Source organism: Alligator mississippiensis, chromosome 13 (assembly GCF_030867095.1).
Source record: "Alligator mississippiensis isolate rAllMis1 chromosome 13, rAllMis1, whole genome shotgun sequence".
NCBI lineage: Eukaryota > Metazoa > Chordata > Crocodylia > Alligatoridae > Alligator > Alligator mississippiensis.
Genome location: NC_081836.1, coordinates 46,072,472 through 46,090,545, shown reverse-complemented (window position 1 = coordinate 46,090,545; position 18,074 = coordinate 46,072,472). Strand labels below are relative to the sequence as shown.

At 44.9% G+C, this 18,074-nt stretch overlaps 1 protein-coding gene across 7 annotated transcripts in view; it reads left to right on the top strand.

Moving 5' to 3' along the window:
- Nucleotides 1–29: 29 nt before the first annotated feature.
- The window catches only part of DCUN1D3 (defective in cullin neddylation 1 domain containing 3), a 31,508-nt gene continuing 13,463 nt past the window's right edge, over nt 30–18,074 (top strand). Inside the window, exons 1-4 of one of the 7 annotated variants that reach the window (XM_059716251.1) lie at nt 171–261; nt 11,887–12,084; nt 12,291–12,366; nt 13,430–13,507. The gene's annotated coding sequence lies outside the window, so the exon portion shown is untranslated. The other 6 variants (XM_059716250.1, XM_019494632.2, XM_006273687.4 and 3 more) reach the window with 6 other exon arrangements.

The window sequence follows — 18,074 nt, the reverse complement described above, 5'->3', positions numbered from 1 at the left end:
CACGCTCCCCGGCGTCACACCGCCGCGCGCCGCCAGCTGACTCCTCATCCCCGGAAGTGATGCAGAGGCAGGGAGGGAGGGGGGAAGGCAAGCTGGAGTATCGCTGGGAGCCGCGGAGGGTGAGTGAATTGGACCGTGTCTCTTCCCGTCCGCTTCAGGGGGCGCTGCCTGTGGGGGGCCGGGCCGGGAGGCGCCCCGACCCCGGGGGCCTGAGGCACCGGAGTCGTCCTGGAGAGCCCGGCCCGGGCGCTCGAGTAGCTTGTGCGTGTGTGGAGGAGCCGGGGCGGGGGTGGAGGGGAGATCTCCCGTTAGGGCCCGGGGCGCTGTCCCCCCTCGGGGCCGGGGCCGCCCGCCCTGCGACCCCGCACGGCCCCCTTCTCTCTGGCGCCCCCGGCTGCACCCCCTCCTCCCCCACGCTCCCCGACCCCGGAGGGCGCCTACCCCAGAGCTGCTGCCAGGGCCCCGGGGGGTGATGCGGTCCCCGCCGGGGTGCCCCGTGCCGGCCTGGCCTCGTCAGGATCCCTCGGGGGTCCTGGCGCGGGCTCTGCTCTCCTGGCTGCCAGGATCCCCGCGCGTGTCCGTGCCCCTCGTGTCCCTCGCTCGCGCCCGGGGCGTGAAGTTGCTGCTTGTCCTCAAACTTGCTTCTGTGGCCGCCAGCGCTGTGGGCTCCCTTCCCGGCCTGCGAGGGCTTTAATGGGAGCCTCGGGGTGCACCCCCACCCCATCTTGTGGGCTTACGGACCTGGCTGAGAGCGCGGCCGGACTAGGCATTTGTAGTAAGTGCAGCACCGTGCCTAGACTCCTGGCGGCTCTGGGCAAATTTTTAGTATTGGGCTCCCCTTTGCCACAGATAATAATGATGATAATGATTATTTTCACCACTTTCAAGCCTCCCTTCTGTCTGGGCCCTGGGCAGCTGCCCGGTTTGCTGATGCCTGTGTCTGGCCTTGAGTAAATGTTTCTTGGGAAGCACGTTTCTTTCCTGCTGCGGCTGTGAGAGGGCAGGGTAGGGTGGGAGGCTGAGTCTTGTCGTATAGCTGAGCCTCCTGATGCTCTGGACACAATGCTCGTGCCCTGGATTTCCATGGGGAGCCACTTCTTCCCCAATACTTGTTTAAATCATTCCTTCTTTAAGTTGCGGTGGGAGTGCAGGCTTATGTATTTATTTATTTTATAATCTTGATAGTTTGTTTCTGAATATCAAGTTCCGATACTCCACACTTGTCTTGCAGAAGAACTTCACGCTATGCCACTGTTGTGTTTTCTGAGGAGTCCCGAAAGACTTGTGATCGATCTTTCAGTGTCAGTTTCATTCTGTCTTCCTTATTCATTCCCCAAGTTTGGGGAGAAAAAATTGCTAAGCACAAGCTGAAGGTATCTTGTCTAATGCAGGCTTCCCATATTTGACTGAGAACCTTCCCGTATCTAATTAAGTTAATAAGTGACCACTAGGTTTTTGGTATTGGATTTTGGGCTAGCTGTGAAAAGAAACAATCTTTTGTGTGTTTTTGATTCTACATTGTCATAAAGTCTTTGCTGCAGCCTTTCTGCTTGTTTTCCAGGTGCTACTGTGAGGTGCTTATTGGGAGAGGAAGGAAGGTCTTTTGACTAAAATGAAGACTGGGAACCATGAGACAGGTTCTGTTCTTGGCTCTACCTTGCTTTGCCTCATCTTAAATGGACAGTTACTTATTTCACAGGGTGTTTAATTGTCTGTGAAGAGCTTTTACAGCTCCCTAAACAAAAGACAACTTGAGGTTTGAAACAAAGTATTTTCATAGGTGAGAGGAAGGTGTAGAAAAGCAGATTGTTAGATCCTTGTTGACAAAGTACATTTAATTCTGGTTAGAAACTTGTGAAGAAGTTCAGTTGAAGTCTTCTAAATTCTAATAATTTCATGGCAGTTAGTGCTGCTATAGAATTTGCTGTCCATAAATCTATTTAAAGATTACTACATCATTAAGAGTGTACTTACAGCCCTAATATTCTTTGACAGCTCAGCTTGATGTTCTGGTAATCCATTTTATCTTGAGACCTGATAAACCTTCAATATCATCTGTAATTTGCCTGTAGATCTCAGGAACTGCATCTGGTGACTTTCATAGTAGTTACTTAATTTGTCTCCTATTCCATGCTGTCTTGCTTTAAAGAGCTTGGGAGGTGGATGGGTGTGTGTGAGTAACTTTTGGTGTTATCAATTGCATCTTGCCGACTGTGGCACTGAGCATTTAAACGTAAAGGACAGTAACAAGATCAATAGGAGAACTAGAGGGTAGACTTGACCATGTGGTGTAAAGCAGCTACTTCTGTAAACGGAGGGGGAAAATAGCTTCCTTAAAGAGGGAGTGTTCCAGGGAGAGAGGCTGTCAGACTATCTCACTGGCCTGTAATACAAAGGGACACAGAATGACCTCTGGTGTATGCATCAGTGATGATGAAAAAAGGAGATCTCCCTTGTGTGTCCACGGGAAAGATAGACCTCAGTCCTGCACAATGTGTTCTGTGTGTTGGGATGGGAGGGGAATAAGGGAGAGATGGGAATGTTCTTGGCTTTTATTTTGTAGATGAAAATGATTCAGCCCTTCCTGGCTGTGAGGAGAGCCAGGTGTGAATTTGGTGTACGTTGCTTTTTTCTCATATCTGCAAATGCTATCAAGATGCCTGCTGCCCCTCAGAGCTATCCCAAACTGCTGTAGTCTGGGTGGTTTTTCTGCTGCTGGTGGGAGGTATTGGGTGGTTTTTCTGCTGCTGGTGGGAGGTATTGGGTGGTTTCATTACCGTAGTTGCGAGCCTTGTGGTAGTAGTGAAACTGAAGGTCACTTTCATTCTGGTGCTGCTTGTCAGAGGTGCAAATAGAAAAGGTGTTCAGTTAGTTGCTTGCTTACTGCTACTGCATCCTATAGAGATGCACTTTTGTTGGCTAGGTAAAAGACCAAAGGCAGAAAGAAGCTGAAGGTTTAAGAGAATAGGGGACATTTTACCTGTTCCCAAGATTTAAGCTGAAGATCAGTCCAACGATACTATTTGGAGTTCTTGGGGGATGTAGGAATTGACTTCAAATAAGAGGTATACTAGCCAGAATCAGATACAAAGGAGCCCCTTAGTAACTCTAACAGAAATCCCTAAACCAATCTTTCTAGTAACTCGGTTTCTACAAAGGGATTTGCCTTGTCTTATGGATCTTCTCTTTTTTATTCCTTACTTGGAGGCCTTTGCCTTTTGGCTGGCTGTTGGATGTCCAGTTACTTTTCACACACAGAGTTAATGGCTTTAATGTTCTGTGGTTTATCTGCACTTGGGACATGAAGTAATTGTATATTTGACTGTAGTTTATTCTGCAATAATGACATAGTAACTCAACTTGAAACAGTGGTAATTGCATGGTAACTTGCAATGGCATATATTGCCTTCTGGTAAAGAGCCACTTTCAATTTACCCCTGAAGCACATGCTTATAAACTAAATATATTAGTTCTTTTCAAGAATCATATAAACAATCAGTAGCCTTTTAGTCAGTGAGTTACCATAAGTTGTCTTGACAGGCAACAATCTCTTCGCCTTGTCTAAAAATGTCATGAGTCAAATATTTATCACTATGGAATGTTATGACTCTACAAATTCAGGTCAGGAAATCTAAGAGTTCCAGCTATATTCATGTAGCTCACTTGTACTCTTAACTTCATGCTGCTATGAATTGGCATCTTGGAACAGCTTAACATTAGGTTATTCTCTGTTGCTCACTAAGTCTGACAGCTCTAGAGATGGTGCTGCTTGACAAATTACAGAGGATCTTGCAGTCTGCCATTGTAAAAGTACTTGGTCTTGTCTCTCCTTTTTCTCTTTTTATTTATGCCTGCATAAAGGGATCACCTTACAAATAGGCAGGGTGGCTTTAGGTAGCTCTAGGATGACAGTCAGTAGTGTGTAGATTTGGATCTCTGCAGTTCAAGAAGAGTGTAAGTATTTGAAAGGGTGTGCTAAAATGATTCAGTGGTTTGTGGCTAAGACACTGAGAGTCTGAAGCAGCTTAAATTCTACAGAAGAGGGAAGACAATGTAGACGTGGGGCTGTAAACTTGAAAATTTCAGGAACATTTATAAATATGGAAAAACAATTTAACTTATGAAGGTAATGGGAGAAAGACCACTTGCCTGAAAAAAAAAATAGACTAGATATTAGGAAAACAAGTCTCTTAAATATATTTTTTGGGTGTTGGGAGAATATTGTTTGAAGTACTACTACATAGTTTGTTGAAGTCATTAAAAATGCAAAATGAAGATGGTTAGTCTGTATTGATCCCGCTGCTGTGGTTCAGTGGTAGAGTCCTTGTTTGCCATGCAGGAGACCTGGGTTTGAATCTTGGACATGCATATAACTACAGGCACTGAACATCTGGACTTGGTTTGGCCTTTGGATACTGTCTCAATGTGCTATAAGGGGGATGGAAGGTCTGGGCGGCCTCCTCCATACTCTTGCCTAGACATATGCATTGAAGGTCCTGGTGCCCTCTCATGCATACACTATGATCCAGAAGGATTGACGGTTGCCTAACATCTAGATCAGGGGTAGGCAAAGTCCGGCCTATGGGATGGATCCGCCCGGCAGTGGACTCCATTTTCCAGCTGCCCCTGCCTGCATGGCTGTGCTGACAGGGCAGGGGGCTGCTCCAGAGCCACTGGGATCTTGTGGTGGGGGCCAGAGCAGAGCCACGATCTGCAGCCTGCATGGTCTGGGCAGGGGGACACAGGCAGTGGATTGTGGCTCTGGGACCAGGCTGTCGCAACTGCAAGGAGCTGGGGCAGAGCTGTGATCTGCAGCCTGCATGTCCTTGCCCAGAGCATGCAAGCTGCAGATGCAGCTCTGCCCTGGCCCTGGACCAAGCTGCCCTTGCCTCAAGATCCCAGTGGCTCTGGAGCAGCCCCCTGCCCGTATGGCTGGGGCCTGTCTCAGCACAAGGCTCCGATTGTCACGATCACAGCACAGCTGCAGCTGGGGTCTGCGTGGAGACTGGCCCCAGCCATGTGGCTGGGTAATGGAGTCCAGCTGCATCTGCCATTTTGCCCACCCCTGATCTAGACTGAGAAGAAAGCTAGGAATTACTCCACCAATGTTTCAGACCTACTGTTTGAATGTTGCTACTTTTGTCATCTATGCTCCAGAGCAGACATTGTTTAATGATCAGTAGTGCCATTATGATGAAACATCATGCAATGTTTCTGCTGTAATTGAAAAGGTAAACTGAAACAATGAGGAGATGAATAGCAAAGGCTACTGTGCAGTCCTGATTGTGTTTATTGAAGATACAAATCTTATTCTCCTCCCCCACCCCCATTAGAAGACAAACAACAGTTTTAACTGGATTTTCTTAGTTGTGTGGGTTTTACATCTACTTTTTGAAGCACTGACAGCGCTTTGACAGACAAGCACTGGTGTTTATTATAAGAAGATCAAGAGTGTGTGTATTTCAAGGATAGGTTTGAGCAACCAAGGTGGAATCCAGCTCTCCCAGTGCCTGTAGGTATTTGGATGTGGAGTGTTTGCATTGCAGGCTTATTGATGTTAGAGAAACTCTAAATACTCCTGTTTAGCACCAAGACACCACTGTGCTAGGTGGTCTAGAAATGCTGAAGATGTAATGCATGAAGTGTACAATCTTCATGTACAGCTAAATGGATCTGAAATTTGTTGCTGTACTTTCTGCAAGTCGAAGTGTACCACAGGCTGGGCAAAATCCTGCCTGCAGGCTGAATCTAGCCTGCCAGGCCATTCTGTCCAGCCTGCAGGGCCTCTAATTTTCTAAATTAAAAAAAAATATTTATCTGCACCTGCCTGCCTGTCAAAGATGACAAGGTACCAGTGGTGGCAGGACCCAGATGCAGCAGCAATGCCTGTGGGCCCCGCCTCCAGCCTCCCTCTGCCCCTCAGCCAGAGGCTTCTGGCTTGGCGACCCTAGGGCTGTTCCCCACCTCCCTCTGCCTGAGAGCAGAGAATCAGATAAGACTAGTGCTGGGTGGGAAAGATTGCTGGCACAGCTGGAGTCAGCTGAGCCCAGCTGGCACCACGTGGTTTCCAGCTGGCTCCTGCTGTGCCATGAAGTCCCAGCCTTGCAGCTGGGAACTGTGCACTACCGGAGTGGTGAGCAGGTGGGGAAGGAAGGGAAGCGGCAGGGGAAAGGCAGTGGTGACAGGCGCGGGGTGGAGGGAAGGAGTGGTAGTGGGCGGGAGTGCAGGGCCCCAGGTGTCAGGGTCAGTGGCAGTAGGAGCCGGCTGGGAACCACGGGGGCCGGGCTGGCTCCTAGTGCATTCTGCAGTCCCAGCGTTGCAGCCAAGAACTGTGCATTGCTGGAGGTGCCTGGCTGGCACCTTGCTGCGCCACAGAATGCAGCAGGAGCCAGCCTGGCCCCAGTGGTTCCTGGCTGGCTCCTGCTGCCGCCTCTGTAGTGGGGGCCACGTGCCTGCGGCTCCCATGCTGGTGCTGGTTGCCTTCCCCACCCCTTGCTGCACAGGTCTGTGGATGCTGCAGGGGGTGGAGGGAGCCTTGCCCCTTCCTTCCCTTGGAGTACAGTGTGGGGCTTCCCCCAGTATGAGTGTGGGAGCTGCAGGCGCACAGCATGGAGCCCCCTGTCATAGAGGTGGCTGGGCAGGCTGCGCTGCTTGCCTCCCGCACACAGCACTGGCTGGAGCTGTGCCTTGCTGGGCACCAGTGCCTGTGCCTGGCACAAGTGCCCTGAGCTGCCGCCAGCTACTGCTGCCATTAGCGGGGGCTGCGCATCGTGTGTGTGTGTGTGTGTGTGTGTGTGTGTGTGTGTGTGGGGTGCCCTCACCCTCTCCACCCTTGCGCTCACCCCACACCCCCAACCGCACTCCACACGCAATATAAAAGAGTGAGACTTTATTTTTTAGTTATTATTCAGTCTTTTCTATATGCAGTACACAAATCACAACAAATTTTTTTTTAAATAAAATTAAAATACATTTTAGTAGGTGTTTGACTTCTAGTGTGTGATTTGTTTTTTTTTCTGGTTCTAAGATAGCACGGCCCCCCCCCCCCCCCCCTGCCCCCAGGAGTATTTCTGAGGGGCATGGGGAGGGACTTCCAGTGACAAAGGTCAAGGGTTAGGGAGTGGGACTTCTAGTCCCAATATGATGACTAGGGGGTGGGGCTACCCACGTGGCCCTCAACAGGTCACCAAAACTCATTAAGCGGCCTTCCAGCTGAAATAATAATTGCCTGCCCCTGGTGTAACAGCTACAACAACTTGTATCAGACTTCTGAAAAGTAAATGGTCCTTTAATCTATTCAACTGTGAAGTAACATAATACACAAAGCACCTTTTTTTAATTGCCTCAAGCTTTTAAACAGAATGCATATGTTGGCTTAAGGTACAAGCACACTTTAGAGACCTAAAAGGTTTTGGTTATGACTGCAGTTTGGCACTCCAGGTTTCTGCCCGTATTGTGTAGCTGCTTCTGATATAGGTGACATCTAAACAGTGCTGCCTTCCTTTTGTTGTTTAAGGTGTTAATGATGTTACTGTAATAGACCTCAGAAATCAGGTCTTCACAGGCTTTCAGTTAGTTCCTTCTTTACTTATTTTCTGCTTTTTGCCTGCTATAACTGCAGAAATTCAGATATGCTCTTAAAACTCTTAAGGCTATAAGGCAGATTTGAAATTAAATCTTATTAACTTGTTTTAAAATGATCCCATGTGTAATGTAAGAATTCTCCTAGTACTTCTTATGTAGGAATTTCATTAGGACTTGACTGTGTAACTGCTTAGAAACCACCATGCCACCAAAAGAATTCTTTCTATCAGAGTTATTAAAGGTGCACAGCAAGCTTGCATTTGTAACTTTTCTGGGGACATCTGAATGTATAACCTGACTCTAGACTTGTTCACAAGATTAGTGAAGTTACTGTGTGCAGCTTGAGGCTTCCCAGCACTCCCAGTATAGTCTTCCTAGTGCCACTTGTCAGAATCAATGCAAGGAATCTACTTTTTGGGAGGGAGTTCAATTTTCTTCCTCACTCATGGCTCTAAGGTTTCCAGTGCTCTCCTTTCCTACACATAGGAGTAAAAGTAGTATATAAAAAAAAAAATAGGAGACATTTGGCATTAACTACATTTAGATTTAATTTGTCTTTTGTCGAATCTCAACTCTGAGCCTTAAGGGAAGTATCATGTGTCCTTAGGATTCAGAAGCCCTTTTATTTTTTTACACTGAAGTCTGAATGAAATAAATTTATTACAGCTTTCCCTTATTGTTGAGGCTGACAGAACTTTCTTGCATCTAAACATTTGACAGCAGCCTTAGGGAGGGTTTTCCACATATTAAGTTAACACAGTTGTTCAGGAGAACAGATTTATGTGCAACAACATGAACAATGCTGATGACCAATATCTAAACCCTAGGATGCAATTTGCCAGTACTGAGAATCTTGACCAGAGCTTCCATTGGTCCTGGGGCCTGCAGCCAGATTGCCCTGAGCCCAGACATTGCACAAGCAAACCCTGTTTTAACTCTTTAGTGTTACTGGTGGCCTGGTCTGCTCCTTTTGATTATTTGTAGCATCTATACTGAAGCCTCTCAGTAACAATGAGGTTATGCTAACGCCTGTAATGAACTCGGAAAGAAACATGCTTGGTTAGTCATTAGAGCTTACCATTTTTTTTCATTAAAAAATCAGTGGGCTTCTGGATTGCTTTTCAGAGGTGCTGACTATCCTGAGTTCCTATTGGCTTCAACAGGGAACTATGAATATCTGTTTTAAAGTAGATGAAGGTGACTTGTACTATCGGTAGGAATCTCCGCTTTTAAAAACTAAAGCGGGATGGAGTTAACATGCAATGGAAGAATTTAATTAGCTTGATTAAAATGTCCTTTTTAAAGTAGTGTTTGTGGATAGGGAGGAATGTGGAGGCCAGCTGCCCCACTAACTTGCGGCTGTGAACTCCGAATGATCACTTCATCTGTCTCTGACTTTGGGTTCCCGTCGCCTCTGTCTGCTTTGCTTACAAGCTAAAAAGACCTGACAAAGTTGGATCTGTTTCTTCCTGTGTGATTGTCCTGTGCTTGGCTCAGTCTCCACTTGGAGTCTGTGGGTGCTGCAGTAATTTAAGCAATTAATAAATTAGCAAACTTAAAATGCAGTGGGTTTTCATGACTGGCTTTGTAGTAAATATAGGATATAGTCCATAATACTGTACCTGTATTCAAAGGTCTTGTAATCTGTTTTTAAATAAGGTTAACAAAAAAAAATGTTAATTTTCAGTATCTATTTATGGGTATAAGAGACCAAAAAAGTCTGCCTGGGCCTGAATGGCTATTAATACTACCTGAGTGAAGGCAGGTGGGTTTCTGAAGCCAACATTACATACAGGGGTGATGTGATTAGTATCCCAACCAGCTCTGCAGCCCAAATGACTAATATCTGCTTGCAGCTAGGTACATGCAAGACAGTATTTTGAAGCATAGCGGGAGTACTTAACCACTCTTACACAGCACCCTGCGTATAAAAGAGAGAGGTGTAGAAAAGAGAGAAATGTCGTGTGGCAGGGATGTCTTGCTGAAAATATCACTTCGAGCAATGAGTCTTTTATTGAACAAAACCAATTAAAATCCCTTTATTCCAACCCTTTAGACACATGTCTTTCCCTATCATCTTTCACTTTGTTCTTCAGTTTGTTTTTCTTCAGAAAGCCTTGTTCTATAATTAACACAGCATGATAGACTGCAGGGCTGAAACGCCTTCTCATACTATTTTTTTTAGACTGTATTTATTGCAATTTGAACATCAAATGTTTGCCATATTGTGGCTTTCTTTCATGGTATGCTCTTAGATGAATAACAGAACAGGTGTCTTTTGTGCAGAGCCCTTTAAAGGAAAGTGTTTTCTTTGATGATACAGTCCTAGACTCTTTCCTAACAACGCACAGTGTCTAGACATGATCATTTAACAAGAAATTCTTAGAACACTTCCCAGCTATTGTGAGACTTGCTTCAGGGGAGCTTCAGATGTTTGCAGTTCATGCTACAGCGAAGTGTCTGCACAGTTCTGATTCTTGGCACTGCTAACTGGCTCAGAAATATAGGGCTGTAGTCGTAGAGCAGCAGTTTCTGGATCTGTTGTAAGCTGACCTCTGGCTATATAAGACTGCATTTCCATGATGGAGCTGTTTTCTTTCTGATCCCACCCTTTCTCCTCCTATTTACTGTAAATGTACTTATCTTAAATTGTGGATTGCCTTACGGGATTTTTTTTTTACTTTGATGCCAAATTTCTAACTTGTGTGATGAGTGAGCTATGGTTTTTTAATTCTCCCATCAACTTGTTTATATGATTTGACCCATTACCAGCAGCAGGCAAGCTGAACTTGTCCATTAGTTGGTTGAAAAGGTGAACTGAGACCTGTGTGATCTTTCTAGGTTCTCCCTGCACTTAAGCAACCACATGGGAAGGGCTGCACAAAAGTGTAGGTATAGTACAGAAACCATTAACATTTCATTTTGAGGGGCTTGAACAAACTTTATTCAGTTTGGATTTATCAAGGTTCCTACCTCCAGAATTTTGGTGGCAGGCTGGGGGTGGGCTGGGGACAGGGTAGAGCCAGACCAGCCTTGCTGCTCAGTTGCTGAGTCCTGCCACAGGCTCCCCCTGGGTCCTACTGCTACTGTCTTCCTGCCAGCTTTGATAGGCAGCCAGGGGAAGATAAAAATTAATTTTCTAAAATTTTTAGGGGCCCCATAGGCCAAATAGAATGGTCTGGCGGGCAGGATTTGGCCTGCGGGCCATATTTTGCCCACCCCTGCTGTAGACTGATGGTCTCACATGACCTTAACTTTGTAGTTGTGACCTAGGGACCTAATTTAAAACCCTTGCTACAGAAAGTTGATGTTCTTTTCTTCCATAAGCTGCTGTGGAAGGTAGGAAGAAGGCATATGGCAATGTGTGTACTGTAATTCACGGTGTTTTTTAGAGGACCTTTTTTTGAATGAAGATTTAAGTAGCCAAGACTTTGTTTTGCTTCACTGATTTGCTTGTTTGTACCAAGTCTTTATTCTCCATCCTAAAGTTAGTATTGTCACTGTGCTAAAATTATAAGCTTAACAAACAACTGGTCAAAACAGCTATTAAAATACCAGGTTTTGGAAGTATTGCCAAAACCAACTGCATTATTCTTTGCTGTTTGTAGCTCCTTTTTGATGGGCTTAAGCTGCCGGGTATTGTGCAGTCTGAACAAAGAATAATGGGTAACATGGCTGAATCAAAAATAACTAGGGAAAGATTGTATTCGAACGTGTTAACAGATGTTAACATTTTCTGGCACCTAGCACTATCTAGCACAGGGATGGGCAATTATTTCGGGTGGAGGGCCGCTTACTGAGTTTTGGCAAACTTTCAAGGGCCGCATAGGTAGACTTGCTCTTTGACAGGTGCCTTGCCCCCTGGTCATCATCTTGGGACCGTAAGTCCCACTCCCTAACCTCTGACCTTTGCCATCGGAAGTCCCTCCGCTTGCCCCTGGAAATACTCCTTTGGGGAAGATGGTTTGCTGCCTTAGAATGGAAAAAAACTACCAAATTGTATACTAAAAATCAAACACCCATAATATTTCCTGAACTAAAGCACATGTTTGCTTGCAATTTGTCCTGCAGTCGACTGAAGATGCAAATTTGTTAGCTTACCCCTGCTAGTTTTTCAGATAAGTATTGAGCTGTATAGCTCCATAATGCAAAATGTAGTCATGTTTTGGTTTCACCAAATTGCTTGAAGTGTAGTTCTTCCCACATGTAAAATATTTTAAAAGACCACAGGTTTTATATATTGCTGCTTCTCTTATGACAGCTTTGCAGTGAGAAAATGTTTATTTCATTTACTTCTATTAGAGAGAATGTGGCAGTGGGGGGGAACCCCACCTGAACTCCCAGCAATCCAGTTCCTTTTGCTCACACTTGGCTTGAAGCTTTCTTGAGCTGAACAAATACTTCGTTGGATGCACTTTGCAGGACGTGGACAGGGCTCAAAAGTGGGACAGGGAAACAGACCAGGGCTGTCCAATGACTGAACTGTGGGGAGCTGCATAGGTGAGCTGTCCCACATGGGTCTACTCACACCTCCCTGTGCTGCAACATGTGGTCACGTGAGTGTGATTCCACTCCTGGACAAAGCATGCCTACACAGACATCATCATCTCACTCCCCCCTCCCCCCCCCCCCCCCCCCCCCCCATGGTTGGTGTGATTTCCCGTTTCCTGACTTGCTCTCTGGTTCCCGCACCACTTGCTGTATAGCAGTGGAAGCCAGAGGAAGAAGGGGGAGAGACTTCAGCAGCTGTTGCAGCCAGAGCTGTAGGAGAGCAGTAGCCAGGTGAGAACCCAAGGGCTGTAGTTCAACTCCTTGTGAGCCCCCTGTTGCCAGGGGGCTGCCAGTTGGACAGCCCTGACATAGGCTATAAGAATATTTGACATGAGCAGCAGAAATCAGTCTCTTTCCCTTTTTCGTGTGTGGTTGTGCATATGAGCAAGTCTCCAAATCTGTGCTGAACAAGTAGTCCTAAAATAGAGTGACTGTGCAAAACAGCGCCTCTTGATCAACTCATCTGACCCCTGGATGCACTGAGAACCACTTATACCTTGCTTTACTACCTGATATGAGACTTTTTATTATTCTTATGAGAAGCCAGTGCATCTTTGGCAAGGAGATTTAGATTATGTACCAACGGAACTGTTGACTAACTTCTGCCATCAGGACCCTTACTGCATGAAGCCAGAGAAGCCCAGCTTGGATAGTTTTTGTTTGAATTTGTAACATGGGAGATGAGGATATTTAGCAGGTTTCATCTAAAACCTATGAGTCATAATGAACATTAACCCCCAGTTGCTCTTCTGAGGGTGGGGGGGTCCTTTTTAGAGCAGAGCTGCATTCTGACTGTAATTTATTTGGTTCTTCCATGGATTGCAAGACCACTTAATCACATTGATTACTGGTTTTCACATATGCTATGAATGCACATTAACTTTATCTTGAGCGTGAGAAACTGAGCACTAACAGCCCCTTCCTAAAGGTCAGGGAAGCACACCTACTGTGACGGGTGTTGAGCTGAAATGTCTATTGAGATAAATATTGTTACTTTATCAACATAAATTAACTACATGATATGGTATACACATATAGGAACATCATTAACCACTATAACAGCATTGATGTAGTAGTTTGCTGATTGTGTCTGAAACAGTCAGTGCTGCTTAACTGAAATGCTAAATCAGGTTTGTAGAAATGTGACTTTGCAACACCACACTTTTTTTTTTTTTATAATGAAATGGGAGTTCCTCATGGATTTGCTGATGGTGGTTATGGGATGTGTATCTTAGTTATTGTCATCTGTCTTTTAAAATGTAAAGAATTCTGAATGCTGGTCTTTATCTTACAGCTTTCCACGTGAAGTCCTGGAAGTCGGAAGGAGACTAAGTAATAGTGAAATGACCCGTTATGCATTTGAGAATACTGTGTAAGTAGTAAATTATTGATGATGCTTCCACAATCATTGGAGAAAAGAAATCAACTGTAACTTACCATTCCCCTGTCCATAGAGCAAGTGAACTAGAGGGTTTCCCAGGTGGGAGCTCCAGATAGGAGGAAGAAAAGTGAGCATGCACAGAATTGCCCCCTGTGCAGTATGCTAAAGAAAATCCAGGCATATCCTTGAGTATCTGAACTGAGCTAGGCCATTTGTGCTACTCTGCATAGCTTCTGCTGCTTCCTCTAGTCCTTGTCCATCACGGGTTAGATGGTGGTTGCTGTATAAAATCCTGTAAGAGCTTATGCTCATTTTCATTGGAATTATCCTATGAGTTTGCTGGGAGATGTGAGGATGTCCTGCTGTTGAGCCTGCCATGCTTCAGTTACATTGTACTCCATGGGTTGAGAGAAGCAGAGATGTGCTTGCCTTGACTCTACCTCATTTGTAAAGGGTTTCCCTAAACTTCTCATCCTTTTTGCAGTGAAGGAACATCTGTTTTTTTTTTTTTTTTCTTTCCTTCATCTTCCCTGTCATTTTATGTGGTTTGTTTGTTTGTTTGGTTTTTTTAATATTGACCAGGAATTAAAATCAGAGGTAGTAGCTGGTGTGTTAACCACATGCTGTTTTTGATCTTTATTATTCTCCAGATGTAAAAAGCATTTTTCCTACTTCTTTGGTCAGAGTTGCAGCTTAACTTATTTAGTAGCAGCGCACTTCTGTCCATTTTAGAGATTGCCTTCCTTTTCCCCACAGAACATCATTTTGGTCACTCCCATGGACAGCCTTTCTTAAAAAATAAATAATAAAAAAAAAAGATTGAGTTGCTCCACTAGCTTATTCCTTCTGGACCTAATGTTGTGTATCATATGGACCAGCTGACTCCTCATTGTAAGTGTTTTCATACTGCTTTTATAAATGTCTTCATTAACAAGATCTTCCTAATTGTATGTACCTCTGCCCATAGAATTAGTGTGCTTTGACAAATCTCAGTCTTAATATGTGGTTTTTGTTTTGCCAGTTTTAGTCACTAGCAATAGATTTCCTGTGTTCTTAGTTGTTTCCTCCCTGAGTACAAGTAGAACATGCAGCATCATTATGGATCTCTGCATTTAGTTTGTTGTGGTGGAAAACAAGCTTATGGACATCTCGATGATTCATGCTTTGCTGTAAGTGACTACTCAGACATCTGTTGAGTAATAAACTACTTCAGGAGCACTGTATCCTGTGGCTGTGATTTGCCTTCAGGTTTTAGTCCTAGATTTTATTCTTTGGTAGTAGAGGTCTATAACAAGTCTATAACTTTGGTTTTTCACTCTTGTTCTCTCTCTTGTTTTTTGCATCTCTAACAAATTTGTAGTGTTAAAATTATATGGTGTTATTCTAGTTTCTATTACTCTGTCTTTATAGGCATCTGGCACTCTGCCTTTTTAAATGTGAGGATCCTTTTTCTAGGCCCATGAGAACTTCACATGGTCATATCAGCATTGGAATTGCAAGAGAATTTCTTTGGCAAGCTTTAATTTAGGTTTGCTTGGTCATAATCAGGGATCCGGGTTTTCTTTTTGCTGCAGAAGAACATGGCAAAATGTGGATTTTTCTCCTTTTAAAGGAGAAAAATGTGGATTTGCCCTTGCAAGCTGGCAGAGTGCCTCCCCAGATTTCTGCACCCACAGTGGGGTGTGGGACTGCAGCCTGGCTGGATGCACACTGGACAGGATCTGCCTCTGTGGCCCAGCAGGCAGGACCTGGTGCAGGAGGGGGTGCTGCGGCACGAAGGTGAGGTGCCCCCACCCACCTGGCAGCAACGGGGTGGTACGGTGTGGCACTCCCTCCTGTACCGGGTCCCACCTGTTGGGCTGCAGAGGTGGCTTCTGCCCATAGTAGGTCCGGCCTGGCTGCAGTCCTGCACCCCACTGGGTGCAGAAATCTGGGGGTGGGGGGAACATGCCTTCCCATGGGCCCCCCAATGTATTTCCTGTGCCCCCTCACCCCCTCAATGTGTCGCCTATGCCTGCAGCCCCCTTCTCCACACACCCACCCCGTTCTCCACACACTTAGGGTCTGGGGGCAGGGAACAGCAGGTTGGGAGTGAGGGGGACTGGCAGGGATGGTGGGGGCTGTGGGTCAGGAGTGAAGGGCAGAGGTGGGGATGGGACTGTGGGCTGGGAGTGAGGGGCACCACACTGGCATATTTGGGCTGCTCAGTGCCACAAAGCAGCGGGGGGGCAGCTGCAACTGGACTTGTCCTGGTGAGCAAAGGGGGTAGCGGGAGGTCTGATCTTCCATAATAAAACAAAACCAACCAACCAAACAAAAAGCCAAAATCAAATGCCAAAATATATAGGCATTTAGAAGTTATTTTATTACAATTATTGAGGCACTGGTAGGCTTCCAAATTGCTTTAAAATTGTAAATATATCAATAAAAATGTTACATGCATACATACCACATTATAGTGGCATTTAATTTTAATAGTGGAAAAATGTAGATTTTGGGTGTTTTAATAGGAATAGTTGGGATTTTTTAACAGAGAAAACCATGATCCCTGGGAATAATAGTCAGCGCAACCCAGAGCTAACACTTTTTTTTTGTACTCATTAGCCTCTGGCATAATTACACAGGGACATTTCCACACACCTCCCTTTTCCCCCTGCTCCCGCCTCTTTAAATGGGAAGTAATGCTCTTCTGATCCCCTGTTGAATTCTGATTTCTAAGCATAGAAATTGGTCTGCTTCTCCAACTTCCCCCAATTATTTATTTGCTTACGCGTATGCATGCACACTTGCCCACATGCCCACTTCTTTTGAACAGGAGGCATAGTATGAGAGTGGAGTATGAGAGCAGATCCTGTAGCGTGAAGACGGCATTCCCACACTGGCGAACAATTTGACAGAGGAGGGAGGGAGAAAAAGGGTGTTGGGAGGAAGGGTCCAAAAGTTGTACTTGTTCTAAACAAGGTAATGAGGGAATTTGTCAGTAGATGCAGCGTAATGCTTTTTAGTTGCTTTTTTTTGGGAGTAGTATGCCTCAAAATACTTGTAACATTGCATCAGGTTTCCTGTACAAGAGAGAATTGCAACAATGGTGCTTTAAATCTCTTCCCATGTCTGCTTGTAAAAGGTAGGGTTACGTTTTGGAACAGTTTCCCATAGAGGGAGGGAAAATGTGCCACTGTGGGCCAGATGGCTCAGGCTGTTTGGGCTCTGCTAGCATGGATGGTGTGCTTGTATTAACAGCACTCCTATTAGAAAGCAAGTCGTATAATAAGGTGCAGTGGCATTGGAATACAGGAAAATCCTTTCTGAAGTGAAGAGATGCCTGGGCAAGATGCTTGCTTGGCTGACTGGCACAACACAGATTATTAACAAACAATTTTGGTACGGCTTTCTGAACCTACCAGGAAGAGTGCTTCCCTGCCCTCCCCACCTCCCTTTCATCTCTAATATCTGTTGATCTGTTGTTTTGGCTGAACCTCACCCAGGCAATTCCAGTTGCCATCATTTAGAATAAATAGCTAAGTCACTGGGGTTATGAGGTTGATTATGTCACTACTTTTAGACTTCAATATCGGACATTTGTCGTGGTACTGATACCAATGGAGAACAGAAATTGTGACTGCAAAGGACACAACATACTCATGCTGTTTATAATTGAGCAGTGAACCACCTTCTGTACTCTAGATAATAGGAATTACCATACAAGAGCTGATCAGTCTTCCCTGCAGTCCATTATCCTCAACTGTTACCAGATGCTGGAGAGGAAGTTGCAGGAAATCCTGTGTTTGTAGGCAGTTAGGGAATAACCTGCCCTCAGGGAAAGAGTCCTCTTATCCAACCTCTAACCATGGGGATTTGTCCCTTAAGAATTTTTCTATGCTGGGATAATGCTTTCATTTTAATATAGATAGATAGATAGATGTAGATCTATCTATCTGAGAGTGTTATCCCAGGATATATACATATACAGTTTACATATTAGTCACTGATTTGAGAGCTCTATCACCTTCTAAAATCAAGGTTTGGCTTTTAAGCAGTGTGCAAGTAAAGTCAGGCAAGACAAAAACCCAGTCAGAAATAAAATATATATATATTTTATTTCTGACTGGGTTTTTGTCTTGCCTGAGACTAATATGCAAACTGTACATTTGAATGTTGATCAAGTTAAAACAGAGATAGAGTTTGGTATCTTGGAATCGCTGTTGAGTAAGAATTTTGCATACAATATGGCAATAGATTACTTGCTGTTTGACTTCAATGCCGTGCAAATACTGTGGTGCATCCTCTTGGGGAAGATGCAAATAGGTTCTGCACATATAATAAATTGCAGAGGGACTGGAATAGAAGAAAGTCCTTTCTGAAGAGGCGATAGATACATGGGCAAGATGCTTCACTGACAGATTGGACCTCTTAATTGCTAAAGAACTGTGAGATATTAGGCCATATGCAAAATAATGTTGGGGCTTTTTTTGGCTCGAGCTGTCATTTACAATGTAAAGAATTTTTTTTTTCCTTAAGAAAATTAATCTTGACATGTGACTTAACAGTGCTTCCTGGA